The sequence below is a fragment of the Astyanax mexicanus genome, chromosome 11 (genome assembly GCF_023375975.1).
Source record: "Astyanax mexicanus isolate ESR-SI-001 chromosome 11, AstMex3_surface, whole genome shotgun sequence".
NCBI classification, from domain to species: domain Eukaryota; kingdom Metazoa; phylum Chordata; class Actinopteri; order Characiformes; family Acestrorhamphidae; genus Astyanax; species Astyanax mexicanus.
This window is the reverse complement of record NC_064418.1, coordinates 23,326,959-23,351,067: the sequence shown is the minus strand read 5'-3', so window position 1 is coordinate 23,351,067 and position 24,109 is coordinate 23,326,959. Positions and strand designations below refer to the sequence as shown.

Sequence of the window (24,109 nt, the reverse complement as noted above, 5' to 3'; positions counted from 1 at the left end):
GATAAAACCCACGTTCTTCTGGTTACAAGACCAACGCCAAGCCACTTGGACATTGTGCCATGTAGAGTGGGGACATATAGTTTGAGAACTCACAGCAGACTTGACTCTCAAAAGGACTTAAGAAGAAATCTATAGCATGCCATTATGAAGGCTACAAACCAGATCTATCAAGGTTCTTTATTCAGCAAATGCCTTGTACAAATGCGCCGTTTTTGCAAATTCTATAGATGTGTGCTTCATGTTTAACTTCAATGCATGAAACAGCAGCAATGGAGATACTGGGGACTGAACCCAGCATGCGCTCTACCACTGAGCTACATCACCACATTAAACCTTAAAATCCGGGTGCCCCGTATGTCTATTGCCTCTCTGAAGGATGCTCTGTTCAGCAATGGGTTCTTTGGCTAAGATTTGGTTTTACAAAGTAGAATCCATGCATTTCACTCCATTTTAATAGATATTACCTTTAAAGGAGTTTAGTTCAGATCCAGGTGCCCCTTTTGTCAAGTCCCTTGCTTAAGGTGGGTTGCATTGAAGGGGGTATAGCTCAGTGGTAGAGCATTTGACTGCAGATCAAGAGGTCCCCAGTTCAAATCTGGGTGCCCCCTATGTCCAGTCCCTCTCTTAAGGGTGCTAAGTTCAGCAATGGGTACTTATGCTAAGATTTGCTTTTACAAAGTAGGATCCATGCATTTCAGTTCATTTTAGTACTTACTATGTTCCAGGGGGTATAGCTCAGTGGTAGAGCATTTGACTGCAGATCAAGAGGTCCCCGGTTCAAATCCGGGTGCCCCCTGTATCCAGTCCATTGCTTAAAGGCTGTACTTTTAGCAATGCCTGTTGGCTACCAGTTTACATTTGTGTAATCTGGCTAAGATTTGTTGTTACAAGGTAGAATCCATACATTTTAAGCCGGTGTATATCGAAAGGAGTATAGCTCAGTGGTACAGCATTTGACTGCAGATCAAGAGGTCCTCGCTTCAAATCTGGGTGCCCCCTATGCCCAGTGCTTCTCATAAAAAGGTGCTATGTTCAGGAATGGGTATAGGTTGCTTTGGCTAAGATTTGCTTTCACAAAGTAGAATCCATGCATTTCAGTTCATAGGGTTCCCCTTATGTACAGTCCATCTCTTAAGGGTGCTATATTCAGCAATGGGTATTGGCTACCTTTTAGGGTACTTTGGTTAAGATTTGCTTTCACATAGTAGAATCCATGCATTTTAGTCCATTTTAATAGATATTACCTTCAAGGGAGTATAGTTCAGATCCGGGTGCCCCTTTTGTCCAATCCCTTGCTTAAGGGCTATTTTTTATCTGACTAAGATCAATGTAGGATCCATATATTTTAAGGGAGGTTGTATTGAAGGGGGCATAGCTCAGTGGTAGGGAGTTTGACTACAGATCAAGAGGTCCCCGGTTCAAATCCGCATGACCAATATGTCCATTTCCTCTCTTAAGGCTGCTTTGTGTTTAGCAGTGAGTTTTGCCTACCAGTATATATTTAGGTACTTTGGTTAAGATTTGGTTTCACACCGCACAATCCATACATTTCAGTTCATTTAATAGATATTACTTTTACGATCAGTGGGAGAGCATTTGACTGCATAGCAAGAGGTCCCCGGTTCAAATCCGGGTGCCCCCTATGTCTAGTCCCTCTCTTAAGAGACCTACGTTCAGCAAAGGGCACTTGGCCATTGTGCCACGTAGACTGGGGACATATAGTTTGAGAACTCACAGCAGAGTTGAATCTGAAAAGGACTTCAGCAGAAATCTATAGCATGCCTTTATGAAGGCTACAAACCAGATCTATCAAGGTTCTTCATCAGCAAAAATGCCTTGTACAAATGCACCTTTTTTGCCAATTCTATAGATGTGTGCTTTATGGACTTGAGAGCACAGGGCAGAGTTGTCTGCGAAAGGCAGTTGAGTAGAACTCTATAGCATGCAATTATGAAGCCTATAAGAAATCAAATTTATCAAACTACTTCATCAGCAAATGCCTTGTACAAATGCCGATTTTATTGTGCAAATTTCTGCCTACTTTCAAGTTGCAAAACAGCAGAAATGGAGATGCTGGGGATTGAACCCAGGACCTCATACATGCGAAGCATGCGCTCTACCACTGAGCTACATCCCCTCACAAAGTTAATTGCTTTGTATGGTGTCATCCTGATAACAAAACTCTGGAGACTTGCAAAAGCAGCATCCTTAAACTGCTGCATTGTTTCCATGCTTTTAGGACAACCTACAGTCTCAGAGATATGTTTGAAAGAGCATGCTAAAGCAAGCCAAACATTTTCAACAGAAAGACACAACACCCCTTCAGGCACGGACGGGGGTCGAACCCGTGATCTTCGGTTTACGAGACCGACGCCTTACCACTTGGCCACCATGCCAGACAGCAAGCAATGTCCTGTCACTTAGTAGATACAACATAGCACCCGCAATCAATCAATGCACTGAGCAAGGAGGTTTTTGAGGAACAAGTATGGAAAGCTTTAATTAAGCTTCTTTGCTTGTTGTCTTGCATGAACAAAACTGCATGAACGTGGATCAAACCCACATTCTTCTGTTCACAAGACCAATGCCAAGCCACTTGGACATTGTGCCACGTAGACTGGGGACATATAGTTTGAGAACTCACAGCAGAGTTGACTCTCAAAAGGACTTAAGAAGAAATCTATAGCATGCTATTATGAAGGCTACAAACCAGATCTATCAAGGTTCTTCATCAGCAAATGCCTTGTACAAATGCACCTTTTTTGCAAATTCTATAGATGTGTGCTTCATGTTTTATTTCAAGGTGCAAAACGGCAGCAAAGCAGATACTGGGGATTGAACCCATGACTTCATGCATGCAAAGCACGCGATCTACCACTGAGCTACACCCCGACAAGAACCAATGCCATTGGTGTACTGTTATCATTGCAAGACAAATGTACAGACTTGCAAAAGACTAATGTTAAGCTGTTGCATTTTCCCATGCTTTTAGAACAACCGACAATGTCACAAATACATTGGAAAGAGCATACCAAAGCAAAGAAGAACAGACAGATGTTGAATTGGACAGAGGTCCAACTAAAAAGCAGAAAACCAGAAGGTAACACAGACATTAGAGCACCCTCAATTAAAACATGCAGTGAGGTAGGAAGGTTTTGAGCAACAAGTATGGTAAACTGCAATTAAACCACTTTACTTTTTTCTTGCATCAACAAATAGGGACAAACAGAGATCAAACCTGTGAGCTTCAGTTCACAAGACCAACGCCAGGCAACTTGGCAATTGCGCCACTTCTACAATATAAGTGTGGGCTTGAGAACACAGGGCAGAGTTGTCTGTGAAAGGCAGTTGAGTAGAAATCTATAGCATGCAATTATGAAGCCTATAAGAAATGAGATTTATAAAGCTACTTCATCAGCAAATGCCTTGTACACATGCCGATTTTATTGTGCAATTTCCAGAGACATGGGCTTTATGTTTACTTTCAAGTTGCAAAACAGCAGAAATGGAGATGCTGGGGATTGAACCCAGGACCTCATACATGCAAAGCATGCGCTCTACCACTGAGCTACATCCCCTCACAAAAGTCGCGTATGTGTACACTGTCATCCTGGCAACAAAACTCTGCAGACTTCCAAAGACAGCATCCTTAAGATGCTGCATTGTTTCCATGCTTTTAGGGCAACCTACAGTCTCAGAGATATGTTTGAAAGAGCATGCTAAAGCAAGCCAGAAATTTTCAACAGAAAGACACAACAGCCCTTCAGGCACGGAAAGGGATCAAGGCTGTGATCGTCGGTTTACGAGATCGACACCTTGCCATTTGGCCACAATGCCAGACAACAAGCAATGTCCTGTCATTTAGTAGATACAACATAGCACCCGCAATCAGGCAATGCACCGAGGAAGGAGGTTCCTGAGGAACAAGTATGGAGACCTTTAATTAAGCTTCTTTGCTTGTTGTCTTGCATGAACAAAAATGCATGAAAGTGGATAAAACCCACGTTCTTCTGGTTACAAGACCAACGCCAAGCCACTTGGACATTGTGCCATGTAGAGTGGGGACATATAGTTTGAGAACTCACAGCAGACTTGACTCTCAAAAGGACTTAAGAAGAAAGCTATAGCATGCCATTATGAAGGCTACAAACCAGATCTATCAAGGTTCTTTATTCAGCAAATGCCTTGTACAAATGCGCTGTTTTTGCAAATTCTATAGATGTGTGCTTCATGTTTAACTTCAATGCATGAAACAGCAGCAATGGAGATACTGGGGATTGAACCCAGGACCTCATACACGCAAAGCATGCGCTCTACCACTGAGCTACATCCCCACATTAAACCTTAAAATCCGGGTGCCCCGTATGTCTATTGCCTCTCTGAAGGATGCTCTGTTCAGCAATGGGTTCTTTGGCTAAGATTTGGTTTTACAAAGTAGAATCCATGCATTTCACTCCATTTTAATAGATATTACCTTTAAAGGAGTTTAGTTCAGATCCAGGTGCCCCTTTTGTCAAGTCCCTTGCTTAAGGTGGGTTGCATTGAAGGGGGTATAGCTCAGTGGTAGAGCATTTGACTGCAGATCAAGAGGTCCCCAGTTCAAATCTGGGTGCCCCCTATGTCCAGTCCCTCTCTTAAGGGTGCTAAGTTCAGCAACGGGTACTTAGGCTAAGATTTGGTTTTACAAAGTAGGATCCATGCATTTCAGTTCATTTTAGTACTTACTATGTTCCAGGGGTATAGCTCAGTGGTAGAGCATTTGACTGCAGATCAAGAGGTCCCCGGTTCAAATCCGGGTGCCCCCTATATCCAGTCCCTTGCTTTAAGGCTGTACTTTTAGCAATGCCTGTTGGCTACCAGTTTACATTTGTGTAATCTGGCTAAGATTTGTTGTTACAAGGTAGAATCCATACATTTTAAGCCGGTGTATATCGAAAGGAGTATAGCTCAGTGGTACAGCATTTGACTGCAGATCAAGAGGTCCTCGCTTCAAATCTGGGTGCCCCCTATGCCCAGTGCTTCTCATAAAAAGGTGCTATGTTCAGGAATGGGTATAGGTTGCTTTGGCTTGCTTTCACAAAGTAGAATCAATGCATTTCAGTTCATAGGGTTCCCCTTATGTCCAGTCCATCTCTTAAGGGTGCTATATTCAGCAATGGGTATTGGCTACCTTTTAGGGTACTTTGGCTAAGATTTGCTTTCACATAGTAGAATCCATGCATTTTAGTCCATTTTAATAGATATTACCTTCAAGGGAGTATAGTTCAGATCCGGGTGCCCCTTTTGTCCAATCCCTTGCTTAAGGGCTATTTTTTATCTGACTAAGATCAATGTAGGATCCATATATTTTAAGGGAGGTTGTATTGAAGGGGGCATAGCTCAGTGGTAGGGAGTTTGACTATAGATCAAGAGGTCCCCGGTTCAAATCTGCATGACCAATATGTCCATTTCCTCTCTTAAGGCTGCTTTGTGTTTAGCAGTGAGTTTTGCCTACCAGTATATATTTAGGTACTTTGGTTAAGATTTGGTTTCACACCGCACAATCCATACATTTCAGTTCATTTAATAGATATTACTTTTACGATCAGTGGGAGAGCATTTGACTGCATAGCAAGAGGTCCCCGGTTCAAATCCGGGTGCCCCCTATGTCTAGTCCCTCTCTTAAGAGACCTACGTTCAGCAAAGGGCACTTGGCCATTGTGCCACGTAGACTGGGGACATATAGTTTGAGAACTCACAGCAGAGTTGAATCTGAAAAGGACTTCAGCAGAAATCTATAGCATGCCTTTATGAAGGCTACAAACCAGATCTATCAAGGTTCTTCATCAGCAAAAATGCCTTGTACAAATGCACCTTTTTTGCAAATTCTATAGATGTGTGCTTTATGGACTTGAGAGCACAGGGCAGAGTTGTCTGCGAAAGGCAGTTGAGTAGAACTCTATAGCATGCAATTATGAAGCCTATAAGAAATCAAATTTATCAAACTACTTCATCAGCAAATGCCTTGTACAAATGCCGATTTTATTGTGCAAATTTCTGCCTACTTTCAAGTTGCAAAACAGCAGAAATGGAGATGCTGGGGATTGAACCCAGGACCTCATACATGCGAAGCATGCGCTCTACCACTGAGCTACATCCCCTCACAAAGTTAATTGCTTTGTATGGTGTCATCCTGATAACAAAACTCTGGAGACTTGCAAAAGCAGCATCCTTAAACTGCTGCATTGTTTCCATGCTTTTAGGACAACCTACAGTCTCAGAGATATGTTTGAAAGAGCATGCTAAAGCAAGCCAAACATTTTCAACAGAAAGACACAACACCCCTTCAGGCACGGAGGGGGGTCGAACCCGTGATCTTCGGTTTACGAGACCGACGCCTTACCACTTGGCCACCATGCCAGACAGCAAGCAATGTCCTGTCACTTAGTAGATACAACATAGCACCCGCAATCAATCAATGCACTGAGCAAGGAGGTTTTTGAGGAACAAGTATGGAAAGCTTTAATTAAGCTTCTTTGCTTGTTGTCTTGCATGAACAAAACTGCATGAACGTGGATCAAACCCACATTCTTCTGTTCACAAGACCAATGCCAAGCCACTTGGACATTGTGCCACGTAGACTGGGGACATATAGTTTGAGAACTCACAGCAGAGTTGACTCTCAAAAGGACTTAAGAAGAAATCTATAGCATGCTATTATGAAGGCTACAAACCAGATCTATCAAGGTTCTTCATCAGCAAATGCCTTGTACAAATGCACCTTTTTTGCAAATTCTATAGATGTGTGCTTCATGTTTTATTTCAAGGTGCAAAACGGCAGCAAAGCAGATACTGGGGATTGAACCCACGACTTCATGCATGCAAAGCACGCGATCTACCACTGAGCTACACCCCGACAAGAACCAATGCCATTGGTGTACTGTTATCATTGCAAGACAAATGTACAGACTTGCAAAAGACTAATGTTAAGCTGTTGCATTTTCCCATGCTTTTAGAACAACCGACAATGTCACAAATACATTGGAAAGAGCATACCAAAGCAAAGAAGAACAGACAGATGTTGAATTGGACAGAGGTCCAACTAAAAAGCAGAAAACCAGAAGGTAACACAGACATTAGAGCACCCTCAATTAAAACATGCAGTGAGGTAGGAAGGTTTTGAGCAACAAGTATGGTAAACTGCAATTAAACCACTTTACTTTTTTCTTGCATCAACAAATAGGGACAAACAGAGATCAAACCTGTGAGCTTCAGTTCACAAGACCAACGCCAGGCAACTTGGCAATTGCGCCACTTCTACAATATAAGTGTGGGCTTGAGAACACAGGGCAGAGTTGTCTGTGAAAGGCAGTTGAGTAGAAATCTATAGCATGCAATTATGAAGCCTATAAGAAATGAGATTTATAAAGCTACTTCATCAGCAAATGCCTTGTACACATGCCGATTTTATTGTGCAATTTCCAGAGACATGGGCTTTATGTTTACTTTCAAGTTGCAAAACAGCAGAAATGGAGATGCTGGGGATTGAACCCAGGACCTCATACATGCAAAGCATGCGCGCTACCACTGAGCTACATCCCCTCACAAAAGTCGCGTATGTGTACACTGTCATCCTGGCAACAAAACTCTGCAGACTTCCAAAGACAGCATCCTTAAGATGCTGCATTGTTTCCATGCTTTTAGGGCAACCTACAGTCTCAGAGATATGTTTGAAAGAGCATGCTAAAGCAAGCCAGAAATTTTCAACAGAAAGACACAACAGCCCTTCAGGCACGGAAAGGGATCAAGGCTGTGATCGTCGGTTTACGAGATCGACACCTTGCCATTTGGCCACAATGCCAGACAACAAGCAATGTCCTGTCATTTAGTAGATACAACATAGCACCCGCAATCAGGCAATGCACCGAGGAAGGAGGTTCCTGAGGAACAAGTATGGAGACCTTTAATTAAGCTTCTTTGCTTGTTGTCTTGCATGAACAAAAATGCATGAAAGTGGATAAAACCCATGTTCTTCTGGTTACAAGACCAACGCCAAGCCACTTGGACATTGTGCCATGTAGAGTGGGGACATATAGTTTGAGAACTCACAGCAGACTTGACTCTCAAAAGGACTTAAGAAGAAAGCTATAGCATGCCATTATGAAGGCTACAAACCAGATCTATCAAGGTTCTTTATTCAGCAAATGCCTTGTACAAATGCGCTGTTTTTGCAAATTCTATAGATGTGTGCTTCATGTTTAACTTCAATGCATGAAACAGCAGCAATGGAGATACTGGAGATTGAACCCAGGACCTCATACACGCAAAGCATGCGCTCTACCACTGAGCTACATCACCACATTAAACCTTAAAATCCGGGTGCCCCGTATGTCTATTGCCTCTCTGAAGGATGCTCTGTTCAGCAATGGGTTCTTTGGCTAAGATTTGGTTTTACAAAGTAGAATCCATGCATTTCACTCCATTTTAATAGATATTACCTTTAAAGGAGTTTAGTTCAGATCCAGGTGCCCCTTTTGTCAAGTCCCTTGCTTAAGGTGGGTTGCATTGAAGGGGGTATAGCTCAGTGGTAGAGCATTTGACTGCAGATCAAGAGGTCCCCAGTTCAAATCTGGGTGCCCCCTATGTCCAGTCCCTCTCTTAAGGGTGCTAAGTTCAGCAACGGGTACTTAGGCTAAGATTTGGTTTTACAAAGTAGGATCCATGCATTTCAGTTCATTTTAGTACTTACTATGTTCCGAGGGTATAGCTCAGTGGTAGAGCATTTGACTGCAGCTCAAGAGGTCCCCGGTTCAAATCCGGGTGCCCCCTGTATCCAGTCCCTTGCTTAAAGGCTGTACTTTTAGCAATGCCTGTTGGCTACCAGTTTACATTTGTGTAATCTGGCTAAGATTTGTTGTTACAAGGTAGAATCCATACATTTTAAGCCGGTGTATATCGAAAGGAGTATAGCTCAGTGGTACAGCATTTGACTGCAGATCAAGAGGTCCTCGCTTCAAATCTGGGTGCCCCCTATGCCCAGTGCTTCTCATAAAAAGGTGCTATGTTCAGGAATGGGTATAGGTTGCTTTGGCTAAGATTTGCTTTCACAAAGTAGAATCCATGCATTTCAGTTCATAGGGTTCCCCTTATGTCCAGTCCATCTCTTAAGGGTGCTATATTCAGCAATGGGTATTGGCTACCTTTTAGGGTACTTTGGCTAAGATTTGCTTTCACATAGTAGAATCCATGCATTTTAGTCCATTTTAATAGATATTACCTTCAAGGGAGTATAGTTCAGATCCGGGTGCCCCTTTTGTCCAATCCCTTGCTTAAGGGCTATTTTTTATCTGACTAAGATCAATGTAGGATCCATATATTTTAAGGGAGGTTGTATTGAAGGGGGCATAGCTCAGTGGTAGGGAGTTTGACTACAGATCAAGAGGTCCCCGGTTCAAATCCGCATGACCAATATGTCCATTTCCTCTCTTAAGGCTGCTTTGTGTTTAGCAGTGAGTTTTGCCTACCAGTATATATTTAGGTACTTTGGTTAAGATTTGGTTTCACACCGCACAATCCATACATTTCAGTTCATTTAATAGATATTACTTTTACGATCAGTGGGAGAGCATTTGACTGCATAGCAAGAGGTCCCCGGTTCAAATCCGGGTGCCCCCTATGTCTAGTCCCTCTCTTAAGAGACCTACGTTCAGCAAAGGGCACTTGGCCATTGTGCCACGTAGACTGGGGACATATAGTTTGAGAACTCACAGCAGAGTTGAATCTGAAAAGGACTTCAGCAGAAATCTATAGCATGCCTTTATGAAGGCTACAAACCAGATCTATCAAGGTTCTTCATCAGCAAAAATGCCTTGTACAAATGCACCTTTTTTGCAAATTCTATAGATGTGTGCTTTATGGACTTGAGAGCACAGGGCAGAGTTGTCTGCGAAAGGCAGTTGAGTAGAACTCTATAGCATGCAATTATGAAGCCTATAAGAAATCAAATTTATCAAACTACTTCATCAGCAAATGCCTTGTACAAATGCCGATTTTATTGTGCAAATTTCTGCCTACTTTCAAGTTGCAAAACAGCAGAAATGGAGATGCTGGGGATTGAACCCAGGACCTCATACATGCGAAGCATGCGCTCTACCACTGAGCTACATCCCCTCACAAAGTTAATCGCTTTGTATGGTGTCATCCTGATAACAAAACTCTGGAGACTTGCAAAAGCAGCATCCTTAAACTGCTGCATTGTTTCCATGCTTTTAGGACAACCTACAGTCTCAGAGATATGTTTGAAAGAGCATGCTAAAGCAAGCCAAACATTTTCAACAGAAAGACACAACACCCCTTCAGGCACGGACGGGGGTCGACCCCGTGATCTTCGGTTTACGAGACCGACGCCTTACCACTTGGCCACCATGCCAGACAGCAAGCAATGTCCTGTCACTTAGTAGATACAACATAGCACCCGCAATCAATCAATGCACTGAGCAAGGAGGTTTTTGAGGAACAAGTATGGAAAGCTTTAATTAAGCTTCTTTGCTTGTTGTCTTGCATGAACAAAACTGCATGAACGTGGATCAAACCCACATTCTTCTGTTCACAAGACCAATGCCAAGCCACTTGGACATTGTGCCACGTAGACTGGGGACATATAGTTTGAGAACTCACAGCAGAGTTGACTCTCAAAAGGACTTAAGAAGAAATCTATAGCATGCTATTATGAAGGCTACAAACCAGATCTATCAAGGTTCTTCATCAGCAAATGCCTTGTACAAATGCACCTTTTTTGCAAATTCTATAGATGTGTGCTTCATGTTTTATTTCAAGGTGCAAAACGGCAGCAAAGCAGATACTGGGGATTGAACCCACGACTTCATGCATGCAAAGCACGCGATCTACCACTGAGCTACACCCCGACAAGAACCAATGCCATTGGTGTACTGTTATCATTGCAAGACAAATGTACAGACTTGCAAAAGACTAATGTTAAGCTGTTGCATTTTCCCATGCTTTTAGAACAACCGACAATGTCACAAATACATTGGAAAGAGCATACCAAAGCAAAGAAGAACAGACAGATGTTGAATTGGACAGAGGTCCAACTAAAAAGCAGAAAACCAGAAGGTAACACAGACATTAGAGCACCCTCAATTAAAACATGCAGTGAGGTAGGAAGGTTTTGAGCAACAAGTATGGTAAACTGCAATTAAGCCACTTTACTTTTTTCTTGCATCAACAAATAGGGACAAACAGAGATCAAACCTGTGAGCTTCAGTTCACAAGACCAACGCCAGGCAACTTGGCAATTGCGCCACTTCTACAATATAAGTGTGGGCTTGAGAACACAGGGCAGAGTTGTCTGTGAAAGGCAGTTGAGTAGAAATCTATAGCATGCAATTATGAAGCCTATAAGAAATGAGATTTATAAAGCTACTTCATCAGCAAATGCCTTGTAAACATGCCGATTTTATTGTGCAATTTCCAGAGACATGGGCTTTATGTTTACTTTCAAGTTGCAAAACAGCAGAAATGGAGATGCTGGGGATTGAACCCAGGACCTCATACATGCAAAGCATGCGCTCTACCACTGAGCTACATCCCCTCACAAAAGTCGCGTATGTGTACACTGTCATCCTGGCAACAAAACTCTGCAGACTTCCAAAGACAGCATCCTTAAGATGCTGCATTGTTTCCATGCTTTTAGGGCAACCTACAGTCTCAGAGATATGTTTGAAAGAGCATGCTAAAGCAAGCCAGAAATTTTCAACAGAAAGACACAACAGCCCTTCAGGCACGGAAAGGGATCAAGGCTGTGATCGTCGGTTTACGAGATCGACACCTTGCCATTTGGCCACAATGCCAGACAACAAGCAATGTCCTGTCATTTAGTAGACACAACATAGCACCCGCAATCAGGCAATGCACCGAGGAAGGAGGTTCCTGAGGAACAAGTATGGAGACCTTTAATTAAGCTTCTTTGCTTGTTGTCTTGCATGAACAAAAATGCATGAAAGTGGATAAAACCCACGTTCTTCTGGTTACAAGACCAACGCCAAGCCACTTGGACATTGTGCCATGTAGAGTGGGGACATATAGTTTGAGAACTCACAGCAGAGTTGACTCTCAAAAGGACTTAAGAAGAAATCTATAGCATGCTATTATGAAGGCTACAAACCAGATCTATCAAGGTTCTTCATCAGCAAATGCCTTGTACAAATGCACCTTTTTTGCAAATTCTATAGATGTGTGCTTCATGTTTTATTTCAAGGTGCAAAACGGCAGCAAAGCAGATACTGGGGATTGAACCTACGACTTCATGCATGCAAAGCACGCGATCTACCACTGAGCTACACCCCGACAAGAACCAATGCCATTGGTGTACTGTTATCATTGCAAGACAAATGTACAGACTTGCAAAAGACTAATGTTAAGCTGTTGCATTTTCCCATGCTTTTAGAACAACCGACAATGTCACAAATACATTGGAAAGAGCATACCAAAGCAAAGAAGAACAGACAGATGTTGAATTGGACAGAGGTCCAACTAAAAAGCAGAAAACCAGAAGGTAACACAGACATTAGAGCACCCTCAATTAAAACATGCAGTGAGGTAGGAAGGTTTTGAGCAACAAGTATGGTAAACTGCAATTAAACCACTTTACTTTTTTCTTGCATCAACAAATAGGGACAAACAGAGATCAAACCTGTGAGCTTCAGTTCACAAGACCAACACCAGGCAACTTGGCAATTGCGCCACTTCTACAATATAAGTGTGGGCTTGAGAACACAGGGCAGAGTTGTCTGTGAAAGGCAGTTGAGTAGAAATCTATAGCATGCAATTATGAAGCCTATAAGAAATGAGATTTATAAAGCTACTTCATCAGCAAATGCCTTGTACACATGCCGATTTTATTGTGCAATTTCCAGAGACATGGGCTTTATGTTTACTGTCAAGTTGCAAAACAGCAGAAATGGAGATGCTGGGGATTGAACCCAGGACCTCATACATGCAAAGCATGCGCTCTACCACTGAGCTACATCCCCTCACAAAAGTCGCATATGTGTACACTGTCATCCTGGCAACAAAACTCTGCAGACTTCCAAAGACAGCATCCTTAAGATGCTGCATTGTTTCCATGCTTTTAGGGCAACCTACAGTCTCAGAGATATGTTTGAAAGAGCATGCTAAAGCAAGCCAGAAATTTTCAACAGAAAGACACAACAGCCCTTCAGGCACGGAAAGGGATCAAGGCTGTGATCGTCGGTTTACGAGATCAACACCTTGCCATTTGGCCACAATGCCAGACAACAAGCAATGTCCTGTCATTTAGTAGATACAACATAGCACCCACAATCAGGCAATGCACCGAGGAAGGAGGTTCCTGAGGAACAAGTATGGAGACCTTTAATTAAGCTTCTTTGCTTGTTGTCTTGCATGAAGAAAAATGCATGAAAGTGGATAAAAACCCACGTTCTTCTGGTTACAAGACCAACGCCAAGCCACTTGGACATTGTGCCATGTAGAGTGGGGACATATAGTTTGAGAACTCACAGCAGACTTGACTCTCAAAAGGACTTAAGAAGAAATCTATAGCATGCCATTATGAAGGCTACAAACCAGATCTATCAAGGTTCTTTATTCAGCAAATGCCTTGTACAAATGCGCCGTTTTTGCAAATTCTATAGATGTGTGCTTCATGTTTAACTTCAATGCATGAAACAGCAGCAATGGAGATACTGGGGACTGAACCCAGCATGCGCTCTACCACTGAGCTACATCACCACATTAAACCTTAAAATCCGGGTGCCCCGTATGTCTATTGCCTCTCTGAAGGATGCTCTGTTCAGCAATGGGTTCTTTGGCTAAGATTTGGTTTTACAAAGTAGAATCCATGCATTTCACTCCATTTTAATAGATATTACCTTTAAAGGAGTTTAGTTCAGATCCAGGTGCCCCTTTTGTCAAGTCCCTTGCTTAAGGTGGGTTGCATTGAAGGGGGTATAGCTCAGTGGTAGAGCATTTGACTGCAGATCAAGAGGTCCCCAGTTCAAATCTGGGTGCCCCCTATGTCCAGTCCCTCTCTTAAGGGTGCTAAGTTCAGCAATGGGTACTTATGCTAAGATTTGCTTTTACAAAGTAGGATCCATGCATTTCAGTTCATTTTAGTACTTACTATGTTCCAGGGGGTATAGCTCAGTGGTAGAGCATTTGACTGCAGATCAAGAGGTCCCCGGTTCAAATCCGGGTGCCCCCTGTATCCAGTCCATTGCTTAAAGGCTGTACTTTTAGCAATGCCTGTTGGCTACCAGTTTACATTTGTGTAATCTGGCTAAGATTTGTTGTTACAAGGTAGAATCCATACATTTTAAGCCGGTGTATATCGAAAGGAGTATAGCTCAGTGGTACAGCATTTGACTGCAGATCAAGAGGTCCTCGCTTCAAATCTGGGTGCCCCCTATGCCCAGTGCTTCTCATAAAAAGGTGCTATGTTCAGGAATGGGTATAGGTTGCTTTGGCTAAGATTTGCTTTCACAAAGTAGAATCCATGCATTTCAGTTCATAGGGTTCCCCTTATGTCCAGTCCATCTCTTAAGGGTGCTATATTCAGCAATGGGTATTGGCTACCTTTTAGGGTACTTTGGTTAAGATTTGCTTTCACATAGTAGAATCCATGCATTTTAGTCCATTTTAATAGATATTACCTTCAAGGGAGTATAGTTCAGATCCGGGTGCCCCTTTTGTCCAATCCCTTGCTTAAGGGCTATTTTTTATCTGACTAAGATCAATGTAGGATCCATATATTTTAAGGGAGGTTGTATTGAAGGGGGCATAGCTCAGTGGTAGGGAGTTTGACTACAGATCAAGAGGTCCCCGGTTCAAATCCGCATGACCAATATGTCCATTTCCTCTCTTAAGGCTGCTTTGTGTTTAGCAGAGAGTTTTGCCTACCAGTATATATTTAGGTACTTTGGTTAAGATTTGGTTTCACACCGCACAATCCATACATTTCAGTTCATTTAATAGATATTACTTTTACGATCAGTGGGAGAGCATTTGACTGCATAGCAAGAGGTCCCCGGTTCAAATCCGGGTGCCCCCTATGTCTAGTCCCTCTCTTAAGAGACCTACGTTCAGCAAAGGGCACTTGGCCATTGTGCCACTTAGACTGGGGACATATAGTTTGAGAACTCACAGCAGAGTTGAATCTGAAAAGGACTTCAGCAGAAATCTATAGCATGCCTTTATGAAGGCTACAAACCAGATCTATCAAGGTTCTTCATCAGCAAAAATGCCTTGTACAAATGCACCTTTTTTGCAAATTCTATAGATGTGTGCTTTATGGACTTGAGAGCACAGGGCAGAGTTGTCTGCGAAAGGCAGTTGAGTAGAACTCTATAGCATGCAATTATGAAGCCTATAAGAAATCAAATTTATCAAACTACTTCATCAGCAAATGCCTTGTACAAATGCCGATTTTATTGTGCAAATTTATGCCTACTTTCAAGTTGCAAAACAGCAGAAATGGAGATGCTGGGGATTGAACCCAGGACCTCATACATGCGAAGCATGCGCTCTACCACTGAGCTACATCCCCTCACAAAGTTAATTGCTTTGTATGGTGTCATCCTGATAACAAAACTCTGGAGACTTGCAAAAGCAGCATCCTTAAACTGCTGCATTGTTTCCATGCTTTTAGGACAACCTACAGTCTCAGAGATATGTTTGAAAGAGCATGCTAAAGCAAGCCAAACATTTTCAACAGAAAGACACAACACCCCTTCAGGCACGGACGGGGGTCGAACCCGTGATCTTCGGTTTACAAGACTGACGCCTTACCACTTGGCCACCATGCCAGACAGCAAGCAATGTCCTGTCACTTAGTAGATACAACATAGCACCCGCAATCAATCAATGCACTGAGCAAGGAGGTTTTTGAGGAACAAGTATGGAAAGCTTTAATTAAGCTTCTTTGCTTGTTGTCTTGCATGAACAAAACTGCATGAACGTGGATCAAACCCACATTCTTCTGTTCACAAGACCAATGCCAAGCCACTTGGACATTGTGCCACGTAGACTGGGGACATATAGTTTGAGAACTCACAGCAGAGTTGACTCTCAAAAGGACTTAAGAAGAAATCTATCTAAATTATGAAGGCTACAAACCAGATCTATCAAGGTTCTTCATCAGCAAATGCCTTGTACAAATGCACCTTTTTTGCAAATTCTATAGATGTGTGCTTCATGTTTTATTTCAAGGTGCAAAACGGCAGCAAAGCAGATACTGGGGATTGAACTGGCGATCTACCACTGAGCTACACCCCGACAAGAACCAATGCCATTGGTGTACTGTTATCATTGCAAGACAAATGTACAGACTTGCAAAAGACTAATGTTAAGCTGTTGCATTTTCCCATGCTTTTAGAACAACCGACAATGTCACAAATACATTGGAAAGAGCATACCAAAGCAAAGAAGAACAGACAGATGTTGAATTGGACAGAGGTCCAACTAAAAAGCAGAAAACCAGAAGGTAACACAGACATTAGAGCACCCTCAATTAAAACATGCAGTGAGGTAGGAAGGTTTTGAGCAACAAGTATGGTAAACTGCAATTAAGCCACTGTACTTTTTTCTTGCATCAACAAATAGGGACAAACAGAGATCAAACCTGTGAGCTTCAGTTCACAAGACCAACGCCAGGCAACTTGGCAATTGCGCCACTTCTACAATATAAGTGTGGGCTTGAGAACACAGGGCAGAGTTGTCTGTGAAAGGCAGTTGAGTAGAAATCTATAGCATGCAATTATGAAGCCTATAAGAAATGAGATTTATAAAGCTACTTCATCAGCAAATGCCTTGTAAACATGCCGATTTTATTGTGCAATTTCCAGAGACATGGGCTTTATGTTTACTTTCAAGTTGCAAAACAGCAGAAATGGAGATGCTGGGGATTGAACCCAGGACCTCATACATGCAAAGCATGCGCTCTACCACTGAGCTACATCCCCTCACAAAAGTCGCGTATGTGTACACTGTCATCCTGGCAACAAAACTCTGCAGACTTCCAAAGACAGCATCCTTAAGATGCTGCATTGTTTCCATGCTTTTAGGGCAACCTACAGTCTCAGAGATATGTTTGAAAGAGCATGCTAAAGCAAGCCAGAAATTTTCAACAGAAAGACACAACAGCCCTTCAGGCACGGAAAGGGATCAAGGCTGTGATCGTCGGTTTACGAGATCGACACCTTGCCATTTGGCCACAATGCCAGACAACAAGCAATGTCCTGTCATTTAGTAGACACAACATAGCACCCGCAATCAGGCAATGCACCGAGGAAGGAGGTTCCTGAGGAACAAGTATGGAGACCTTTAATTAAGCTTCTTTGCTTGTTGTCTTGCATGAACAAAAATGCATGAAAGTGGATAAAACCCACGTTCTTCTGGTTACAAGACCAACGCCAAGCCACTTGGACATTGTGCCATGTAGAGTGGGGACATATAGTTTGAGAACTCACAGCAGAGTTGACTCTCAAAAGGACTTAAGAAGAAATCTATAGCATGCTATTATGAAGGCTACAAACCAGATCTATCAAGGTTCTTCATCAGCAAATGCCTTGTACAAATGCACCTTTTTTGCAAATTCTATAGATGTGTACTTCATGTTTTATTTCAAGGTGCAAAACGGCAGCAAAGCAGATACTGGGGATTGAACCCACGACTTCATGCATGCAAAGCACGCGATCTACCACTGAGCTACACCCCGACAAGAACCAATGCCATTGGTGTACTGTTATCATTGCAAGACAAATGTACAGACTTGCAAAAGACTAATGTTAAGCTGTTGCATTTTCCCATGCTTTTAGAACAACCGACAATGTCACAAATACATTGGAAAGAGCATACCAAAGCAAAGAAGAACAGACAGATGTTGAATTGGACAGAGGTCCAACTAAAAAGCAGAAAACCAGAAGGTAACACAGACATTAGAGCACCCTCAATTAAAACATGCAGTGAGGTAGGAAGGTTTTGAGCAACAAGTATGGTAAACTGCAATTAAGCCACTTTACTTTTTTCTTGCATCAACAAATAGGGACAAACAGAGATCAAACCTGTGAGCTTCAGTTCACAAGACCAACACCAGGCAACTTGGCAATTGCGCCACTTCTACAATATAAGTGTGGGCTTGAGAACACAGGGCAGAGTTGTCTGTGAAAGGCAGTTGAGTAGAAATCTATAGCATGCAATTATGAAGCCTATAAGAAATGAGATTTATAAAGCTACTTCATCAGCAAATGCCTTGTACACATGCCGATTTTATTGTGCAATTTCCAGAGACATGGGCTTTATGTTTACTGTCAAGTTGCAAAACAGCAGAAATGGAGATGCTGGGGATTGAACCCAGGACCTCATACATGCAAAGCATGCGCTCTACCACTGAGCTACATCCCCTCACAAAAGTCACATATGTGTACACTGTCATCCTGGCAACAAAACTCTGCAGACTTCCAAAGACAGCATCCTTAAGATGCTGCATTGTTTCCATGCTTTTAGGGCAACCTACAGTCTCAGAGATATGTTTGAAAGAGCATGCTAAAGCAAGCCAGAAATTTTCAACAGAAAGACACAACAGCCCTTCAGGCACGGAAAGGGATCAAGGCTGTGATCGTCGGTTTACGAGATCGACACCTTGCCATTTGGCCACAATGCCAGACAACAAGCAATGTCCTGTCATTTAGTAGATACAACATAGCACCCGCAATCAGGCAATGCACCGAGGAAGGAGGTTCCTGAGGAACAAGTATGGAGACCTTTAATTAAGCTTCTTTGCTTGTTGTCTTGCATGAAGAAAAATGCATGAAAGTGGATAAAACCCACGTTCTTCTGGTTACAAGACCAACGCCAAGCCACTTGGACATTGTGCCATGTAGAGTGGGGACATATAGTTTGAGAACTCACAGCAGACTTGACTCTCAAAAGGACTTAAGAAGAAATCTATAGCATGCCATTATGAAGGCTACAAACCAGATCTATCAAGGTTCTTTATTCAGCAAATGCCTTGTACAAATGCGCCGTTTTTGCAAATTCTATAGATGTGTGCTTCATGTTTAACTTCAATGCATGAAACAGCAGCAATGGAGATACTGGGGACTGAACCCAGCATGCGCTCTACCACTGAGCTACATCACCACATTAAACCTTAAAATCCGGGTGCCCCGTATGTCTATTGCCTCTCTGAAGGATGCTCTGTTCAGCAATGGGTTCTTTGGCTAAGATTTGGTTTTACAAAGTAGAATCCATGCATTTCACTCCATTTTAATAGATATTACCTTTAAAGGAGTTTAGTTCAGATCCAGGTGCCCCTTTTGTCAAGTCCCTTGCTTAAGGTGGGTTGCATTGAAGGGGGTATAGCTCAGTGGTAGAGCATTTGACTGCAGATCAAGAGGTCCCCAGTTCAAATCTGGGTGCCCCCTATGTCCAGTCCCTCTCTTAAGGGTGCTAAGTTCAGCAATGGGTACTTAGGCTAAGATTTGGTTTTACAAAGTAGGATCCATGCATTTCAGTTCATTTTAGTACTTACTATGTTCCAGGGGGTATAGCTCAGTGGTAGAGCATTTGACTGCAGATCAAGAGGTCCCCGGTTCAAATCCGGGTGCCCCCTGTATCCAGTCCATTGCTTAAAGGCTGTACTTTTAGCAATTCCTGTTGGCTACCAGTTTACATTTGTGTAATCTGGCTAAGATTTGTTGTTACAAGGTAGAATCCATACATTTTAAGCCGGTGTATATCGAAAGGAGTATAGCTCAGTGGTACAGCATTTGACTGCAGATCAAGAGGTCCTCGCTTCAAATCTGGGTGCCCCCTATGCCCAGTGCTTCTCATAAAAAGGTGCTATGTTCAGGAATGGGTATAGGTTGCTTTGGCTAAGATTTGCTTTCACAAAGTAGAATCCATGCATTTCAGTTCATAGGGTTCCCCTTATGTACAGTCCATCTCTTAAGGGTGCTATATTCAGCAATGGGTATTGGCTACCTTTTAGGGTACTTTGGTTAAGATTTGCTTTCACATAGTAGAATCCATGCATTTTAGTCCATTTTAATAGATATTACCTTCAAGGGAGTATAGTTCAGATCCGGGTGCCCCTTTTGTCCAATCCCTTGCTTAAGGGCTATTTTTTATCTGACTAAGATCAATGTAGGATCCATATATTTTAAGGGAGGTTGTATTGAAGGGGGCATAGCTCAGTGGTAGGGAGTTTGACTACAGATCAAGAGGTCCCCGGTTCAAATCCGCATGACCAATATGTCCATTTCCTCTCTTAAGGCTGCTTTGTGTTTAGCAGAGAGTTTTGCCTACCAGTATATATTTAGGTACTTTGGTTAAGATTTGGTTTCACACCGCACAATCCATACATTTCAGTTCATTTAATAGATATTACTTTTACGATCAGTGGGAGAGCATTTGACTGCATAGCAAGAGGTCCCCGGTTCAAATCCGGGTGCCCCCTATGTCTAGTCCCTCTCTTAAGAGACCTACGTTCAGCAAAGGGCACTTGGCCATTGTGCCACTTAGACTGGGGACATATAGTTTGAGAACTCACAGCAGAGTTGAATCTGAAAAGGACTTCAGCAGAAATCTATAGCATGCCTTTATGAAGGCTACAAACCAGATCTATCAAGGTTCTTCATCAGCAAAAATGCCTTGTACAAATGCACCTTTTTTGCAAATTCTATAGATGTGTGCTTTATGGACTTGAGAGCACAGGGCAGAGTTGTCTGCGAAAGGCAGTTGAGTAGAACTCTATAGCATGCAATTATGAAGCCTATAAGAAATCAAATTTATCAAACTACTTCATCAGCAAATGCCTTGTACAAATGCCGATTTTATTGTGCAAATTTATGCCTACTTTCAAGTTGCAAAACAGCAGAAATGGAGATGCTGGGGATTGAACCCAGGACCTCATACATGCGAAGCATGCGCTCTACCACTGAGCTACATCCCCTCACAAAGTTAATTGCTTTGTATGGTGTCATCCTGATAACAAAACTCTGGAGACTTGCAAAAGCAGCATCCTTAAACTGCTGCATTGTTTCCATGCTTTTAGGACAACCTACAGTCTCAGAGATATGTTTGAAAGAGCATGCTAAAGCAAGCCAAACATTTTCAACAGAAAGACACAACACCCCTTCAGGCACGGACGGGGGTCGAACCCGTGATCTTCGGTTTACGAGACCGACGCCTTACCACTTGGCCACCATGCCAGACAGCAAGCAATGTCCTGTCACTTAGTAGATACAACATAGCACCCGCAATCAATCAATGCACTGAGCAAGGAGGTTTTTGAGGAACAAGTATGGAAAGCTTTAATTAAGCTTCTTTGCTTGTTGTCTTGCATGAACAAAACTGCATGAACGTGGATCAAACCCACATTCTTCTGTTCACAAGACCAATGCCAAGCCACTTGGACATTGTGCCACGTAGACTGGGGACATATAGTTTGAGAACTCACAGCAGAGTTGACTCTCAAAAGGACTTAAGAAGAAATCTATCTAAATTATGAAGGCTACAAACCAGATCTATCAAGGTTCTTCATCAGCAAATGCCTTGTACAAATGCACCTTTTTTGCAAATTCTATAGATGTGTGCTTCATGTTTTATTTCAAGGTGCAAAACGGCAGCAAAGCAGATACTGGGGATTGAACTGGCGATCTACCACTGAGCTACACCCCGACAAGAACCAATGCCATTGGTGTACTGTTATCATTGCAAGACAAATGTACAGACTTGCAAAAGACTAATGTTAAGCTGTTGCATTTTCCCATGCTTTTAGAACAACCGACAATGTCACAAATACATTGGAAAGAGCATACCAAAGCAAAGAAGAACAGACAGATGTTGAATTGGACAGAGGTCCAACTAAAAAGCAGAAAACCAGAAGGTAACACAGACATTAGAGCACCCTCAATTAAAACATGCAGTGAGGTAGGAAGGTTTTGAGCAACAAGTATGGTAAACTGCAATTAAACCACTTTACTTTTTTCTTGCATCAACAAATAGGGACAAACAGAGATCAAACCTGTGAGCTTCAGTTCACAAGACCAACGCCAGGCAACTTGGCAATTGCGCCACTTCTACAATATAAGTGTGGGCTTGAGAACACAGGGCAGAGTTGTCTGTGAAAGGCAGTTGAGTAGAAATCTATAGCATGCAATTATGAAGCCTATAAGAAATGAGATTTATAAAGCTACTTCATCAGCAAATGCCTTGTACACATGCCGATTTTATTGTGCAATTTCCAGAGACATGGGCTTTATGTTTACTTTCAAGTTGCAAAACAGCAGAAATGGAGATGCTGGGGATTGAACCCAGGACCTCATACATGCAAAGCATGCGCTCTACCACTGAGCTACATCCCCTCACAAAAGTCGCGTATGTGTACACTGTCATCCTGGCAACAAAACTCTGCAGACTTCCAAAGACAGCATCCTTAAGATGCTGCATTGTTTCCATGCTTTTAGGGCAACCTACAGTCTCAGAGATATGTTTGAAAGAGCATGCTAAAGCAAGCCAGAAATTTTCAACAGAAAGACACAACAGCCCTTCAGGCACGGAAAGGGATCAAGGCTGTGATCGTCGGTTTACGAGATCGACACCTTGCCATTTGGCCACAATGCCAGACAACAAGCAATGTCCTGTCATTTAGTAGATACAACATAGCACCCGCAATCAGGCAATGCACCGAGGAAGGAGGTTCCTGAGGAACAAGTATGGAGACCTTTAATTAAGCTTCTTTGCTTGTTGTCTTGCATGAACAAAAATGCATGAAAGTGGATAAAACCCATGTTCTTCTGGTTACAAGACCAACGCCAAGCCACTTGGACATTGTGCCATGTAGAGTGGGGACATATAGTTTGAGAACTCACAGCAGACTTGACTCTCAAAAGGACTTAAGAAGAAAGCTATAGCATGCCATTATGAAGGCTACAAACCAGATCTATCAAGGTTCTTTATTCAGCAAATGCCTTGTACAAATGCGCTGTTTTTGCAAATTCTATAGATGTGTGCTTCATGTTTAACTTCAATGCATGAAACAGCAGCAATGGAGATACTGGGGATTGAACCCAGGACCTCATACACGCAAAGCATGCGCTCTACCACTGAGCTACATCACCACATTAAACCTTAAAATCCGGGTGCCCCGTATGTCTATTGCCTCTCTGAAGGATGCTCTGTTCAGCAATGGGTTCTTTGGCTAAGATTTGGTTTTACAAAGTAGAATCCATGCATTTCACTCCATTTTAATAGATATTACCTTTAAAGGAGTTTAGTTCAGATCCAGGTGCCCCTTTTGTCAAGTCCCTTGCTTAAGGTGGGTTGCATTGAAGGGGGTATAGCTCAGTGGTAGAGCATTTGACTGCAGATCAAGAGGTCCCCAGTTCAAATCTGGGTGCCCCCTATGTCCAGTCCCTCTCTTAAGGGTGCTAAGTTCAGCAACGGGTACTTAGGCTAAGATTTGGTTTTACAAAGTAGGATCCATGCATTTCAGTTCATTTTAGTACTTACTATGTTCCGAGGGTATAGCTCAGTGGTAGAGCATTTGACTGCAGCTCAAGAGGTCCCCGGTTCAAATCCGGGTGCCCCCTGTATCCAGTCCCTTGCTTAAAGGCTGTACTTTTAGCAATGCCTGTTGGCTACCAGTTTACATTTGTGTAATCTGGCTAAGATTTGTTGTTACAAGGTAGAATCCATACATTTTAAGCCGGTGTATATCGAAAGGAGTATAGCTCAGTGGTACAGCATTTGACTGCAGATCAAGAGGTCCTCGCTTCAAATCTGGGTGCCCCCTATGCCCAGTGCTTCTCATAAAAAGGTGCTATGTTCAGGAATGGGTATAGGTTGCTTTGGCTAAGATTTGCTTTCACAAAGTAGAATCCATGCATTTCAGTTCATAGGGTTCCCCTTATGTCCAGTCCATCTCTTAAGGGTGCTATATTCAGCAATGGGTATTGGCTACCTTTTAGGGTACTTTGGCTAAGATTTGCTTTCACATAGTAGAATCCATGCATTTTAGTCCATTTTAATAGATATTACCTTCAAGGGAGTATAGTTCAGATCCGGGTGC

At 42.6% G+C, this 24,109-nt stretch overlaps 32 non-coding genes across 32 annotated transcripts; 12 read left to right on the top strand and 20 right to left on the bottom strand.

Moving 5' to 3' along the window:
• The first annotated feature begins 536 nt into the window (after nt 1-536).
• On the top strand, nt 537-608 carry trnac-gca (transfer RNA cysteine (anticodon GCA)). Its single transcript has one exon. It is a non-coding gene; the product is annotated as a tRNA-Cys (tRNA).
• A 116-nt stretch (nt 609-724) lies between these two features.
• Nucleotides 725-796, top strand: trnac-gca (transfer RNA cysteine (anticodon GCA)). Its single transcript has one exon. It is a non-coding gene; the product is annotated as a tRNA-Cys (tRNA).
• Nucleotides 797-2,065: 1,269 nt separating this feature from the next.
• On the bottom strand, nt 2,066-2,137 carry trnaa-cgc (transfer RNA alanine (anticodon CGC)). Its single transcript has one exon. It is a non-coding gene; the product is annotated as a tRNA-Ala (tRNA).
• A 187-nt stretch (nt 2,138-2,324) lies between these two features.
• On the bottom strand, nt 2,325-2,396 carry trnat-cgu (transfer RNA threonine (anticodon CGU)). The gene has a single exon. It is a non-coding gene; the product is annotated as a tRNA-Thr (tRNA).
• A 1,110-nt stretch (nt 2,397-3,506) lies between these two features.
• On the bottom strand, nt 3,507-3,578 carry trnaa-ugc (transfer RNA alanine (anticodon UGC)). The gene has a single exon. It is a non-coding gene; the product is annotated as a tRNA-Ala (tRNA).
• Nucleotides 3,579-4,262: 684 nt separating this feature from the next.
• On the bottom strand, nt 4,263-4,334 carry trnaa-ugc (transfer RNA alanine (anticodon UGC)). Its single transcript has one exon. It is a non-coding gene; the product is annotated as a tRNA-Ala (tRNA).
• A 212-nt stretch (nt 4,335-4,546) lies between these two features.
• On the top strand, nt 4,547-4,618 carry trnac-gca (transfer RNA cysteine (anticodon GCA)). Its single transcript has one exon. It is a non-coding gene; the product is annotated as a tRNA-Cys (tRNA).
• Nucleotides 4,619-4,733: 115 nt separating this feature from the next.
• Nucleotides 4,734-4,805, top strand: trnac-gca (transfer RNA cysteine (anticodon GCA)). Its single transcript has one exon. It is a non-coding gene; the product is annotated as a tRNA-Cys (tRNA).
• Nucleotides 4,806-6,068: 1,263 nt separating this feature from the next.
• trnaa-cgc (transfer RNA alanine (anticodon CGC)) lies at nt 6,069-6,140 on the bottom strand. The gene has a single exon. It is a non-coding gene; the product is annotated as a tRNA-Ala (tRNA).
• Nucleotides 6,141-6,327: 187 nt separating this feature from the next.
• trnat-cgu (transfer RNA threonine (anticodon CGU)) lies at nt 6,328-6,399 on the bottom strand. Its single transcript has one exon. It is a non-coding gene; the product is annotated as a tRNA-Thr (tRNA).
• Nucleotides 6,400-7,509: 1,110 nt separating this feature from the next.
• On the bottom strand, nt 7,510-7,581 carry trnaa-ugc (transfer RNA alanine (anticodon UGC)). Its single transcript has one exon. It is a non-coding gene; the product is annotated as a tRNA-Ala (tRNA).
• Nucleotides 7,582-8,265: 684 nt separating this feature from the next.
• Nucleotides 8,266-8,337, bottom strand: trnaa-ugc (transfer RNA alanine (anticodon UGC)). Its single transcript has one exon. It is a non-coding gene; the product is annotated as a tRNA-Ala (tRNA).
• A 212-nt stretch (nt 8,338-8,549) lies between these two features.
• trnac-gca (transfer RNA cysteine (anticodon GCA)) lies at nt 8,550-8,621 on the top strand. Its single transcript has one exon. It is a non-coding gene; the product is annotated as a tRNA-Cys (tRNA).
• Nucleotides 8,622-8,736: 115 nt separating this feature from the next.
• On the top strand, nt 8,737-8,808 carry trnac-gca (transfer RNA cysteine (anticodon GCA)). The gene has a single exon. It is a non-coding gene; the product is annotated as a tRNA-Cys (tRNA).
• Nucleotides 8,809-10,077: 1,269 nt separating this feature from the next.
• trnaa-cgc (transfer RNA alanine (anticodon CGC)) lies at nt 10,078-10,149 on the bottom strand. Its single transcript has one exon. It is a non-coding gene; the product is annotated as a tRNA-Ala (tRNA).
• Nucleotides 10,150-10,336: 187 nt separating this feature from the next.
• On the bottom strand, nt 10,337-10,408 carry trnat-cgu (transfer RNA threonine (anticodon CGU)). Its single transcript has one exon. It is a non-coding gene; the product is annotated as a tRNA-Thr (tRNA).
• Nucleotides 10,409-11,518: 1,110 nt separating this feature from the next.
• trnaa-ugc (transfer RNA alanine (anticodon UGC)) lies at nt 11,519-11,590 on the bottom strand. Its single transcript has one exon. It is a non-coding gene; the product is annotated as a tRNA-Ala (tRNA).
• Nucleotides 11,591-12,959: 1,369 nt separating this feature from the next.
• Nucleotides 12,960-13,031, bottom strand: trnaa-ugc (transfer RNA alanine (anticodon UGC)). The gene has a single exon. It is a non-coding gene; the product is annotated as a tRNA-Ala (tRNA).
• A 951-nt stretch (nt 13,032-13,982) lies between these two features.
• trnac-gca (transfer RNA cysteine (anticodon GCA)) lies at nt 13,983-14,054 on the top strand. The gene has a single exon. It is a non-coding gene; the product is annotated as a tRNA-Cys (tRNA).
• Nucleotides 14,055-14,170: 116 nt separating this feature from the next.
• trnac-gca (transfer RNA cysteine (anticodon GCA)) lies at nt 14,171-14,242 on the top strand. The gene has a single exon. It is a non-coding gene; the product is annotated as a tRNA-Cys (tRNA).
• Nucleotides 14,243-15,511: 1,269 nt separating this feature from the next.
• Nucleotides 15,512-15,583, bottom strand: trnaa-cgc (transfer RNA alanine (anticodon CGC)). The gene has a single exon. It is a non-coding gene; the product is annotated as a tRNA-Ala (tRNA).
• A 187-nt stretch (nt 15,584-15,770) lies between these two features.
• trnat-ugu (transfer RNA threonine (anticodon UGU)) lies at nt 15,771-15,842 on the bottom strand. The gene has a single exon. It is a non-coding gene; the product is annotated as a tRNA-Thr (tRNA).
• A 1,083-nt stretch (nt 15,843-16,925) lies between these two features.
• Nucleotides 16,926-16,997, bottom strand: trnaa-ugc (transfer RNA alanine (anticodon UGC)). Its single transcript has one exon. It is a non-coding gene; the product is annotated as a tRNA-Ala (tRNA).
• A 1,369-nt stretch (nt 16,998-18,366) lies between these two features.
• trnaa-ugc (transfer RNA alanine (anticodon UGC)) lies at nt 18,367-18,438 on the bottom strand. Its single transcript has one exon. It is a non-coding gene; the product is annotated as a tRNA-Ala (tRNA).
• A 950-nt stretch (nt 18,439-19,388) lies between these two features.
• trnac-gca (transfer RNA cysteine (anticodon GCA)) lies at nt 19,389-19,460 on the top strand. The gene has a single exon. It is a non-coding gene; the product is annotated as a tRNA-Cys (tRNA).
• Nucleotides 19,461-19,576: 116 nt separating this feature from the next.
• trnac-gca (transfer RNA cysteine (anticodon GCA)) lies at nt 19,577-19,648 on the top strand. Its single transcript has one exon. It is a non-coding gene; the product is annotated as a tRNA-Cys (tRNA).
• Nucleotides 19,649-20,917: 1,269 nt separating this feature from the next.
• Nucleotides 20,918-20,989, bottom strand: trnaa-cgc (transfer RNA alanine (anticodon CGC)). Its single transcript has one exon. It is a non-coding gene; the product is annotated as a tRNA-Ala (tRNA).
• Nucleotides 20,990-21,176: 187 nt separating this feature from the next.
• Nucleotides 21,177-21,248, bottom strand: trnat-cgu (transfer RNA threonine (anticodon CGU)). Its single transcript has one exon. It is a non-coding gene; the product is annotated as a tRNA-Thr (tRNA).
• Nucleotides 21,249-22,331: 1,083 nt separating this feature from the next.
• Nucleotides 22,332-22,403, bottom strand: trnaa-ugc (transfer RNA alanine (anticodon UGC)). The gene has a single exon. It is a non-coding gene; the product is annotated as a tRNA-Ala (tRNA).
• A 684-nt stretch (nt 22,404-23,087) lies between these two features.
• On the bottom strand, nt 23,088-23,159 carry trnaa-ugc (transfer RNA alanine (anticodon UGC)). The gene has a single exon. It is a non-coding gene; the product is annotated as a tRNA-Ala (tRNA).
• A 212-nt stretch (nt 23,160-23,371) lies between these two features.
• trnac-gca (transfer RNA cysteine (anticodon GCA)) lies at nt 23,372-23,443 on the top strand. The gene has a single exon. It is a non-coding gene; the product is annotated as a tRNA-Cys (tRNA).
• Nucleotides 23,444-23,558: 115 nt separating this feature from the next.
• trnac-gca (transfer RNA cysteine (anticodon GCA)) lies at nt 23,559-23,630 on the top strand. The gene has a single exon. It is a non-coding gene; the product is annotated as a tRNA-Cys (tRNA).
• The last annotated feature ends 479 nt before the right edge of the window (nt 23,631-24,109 follow it).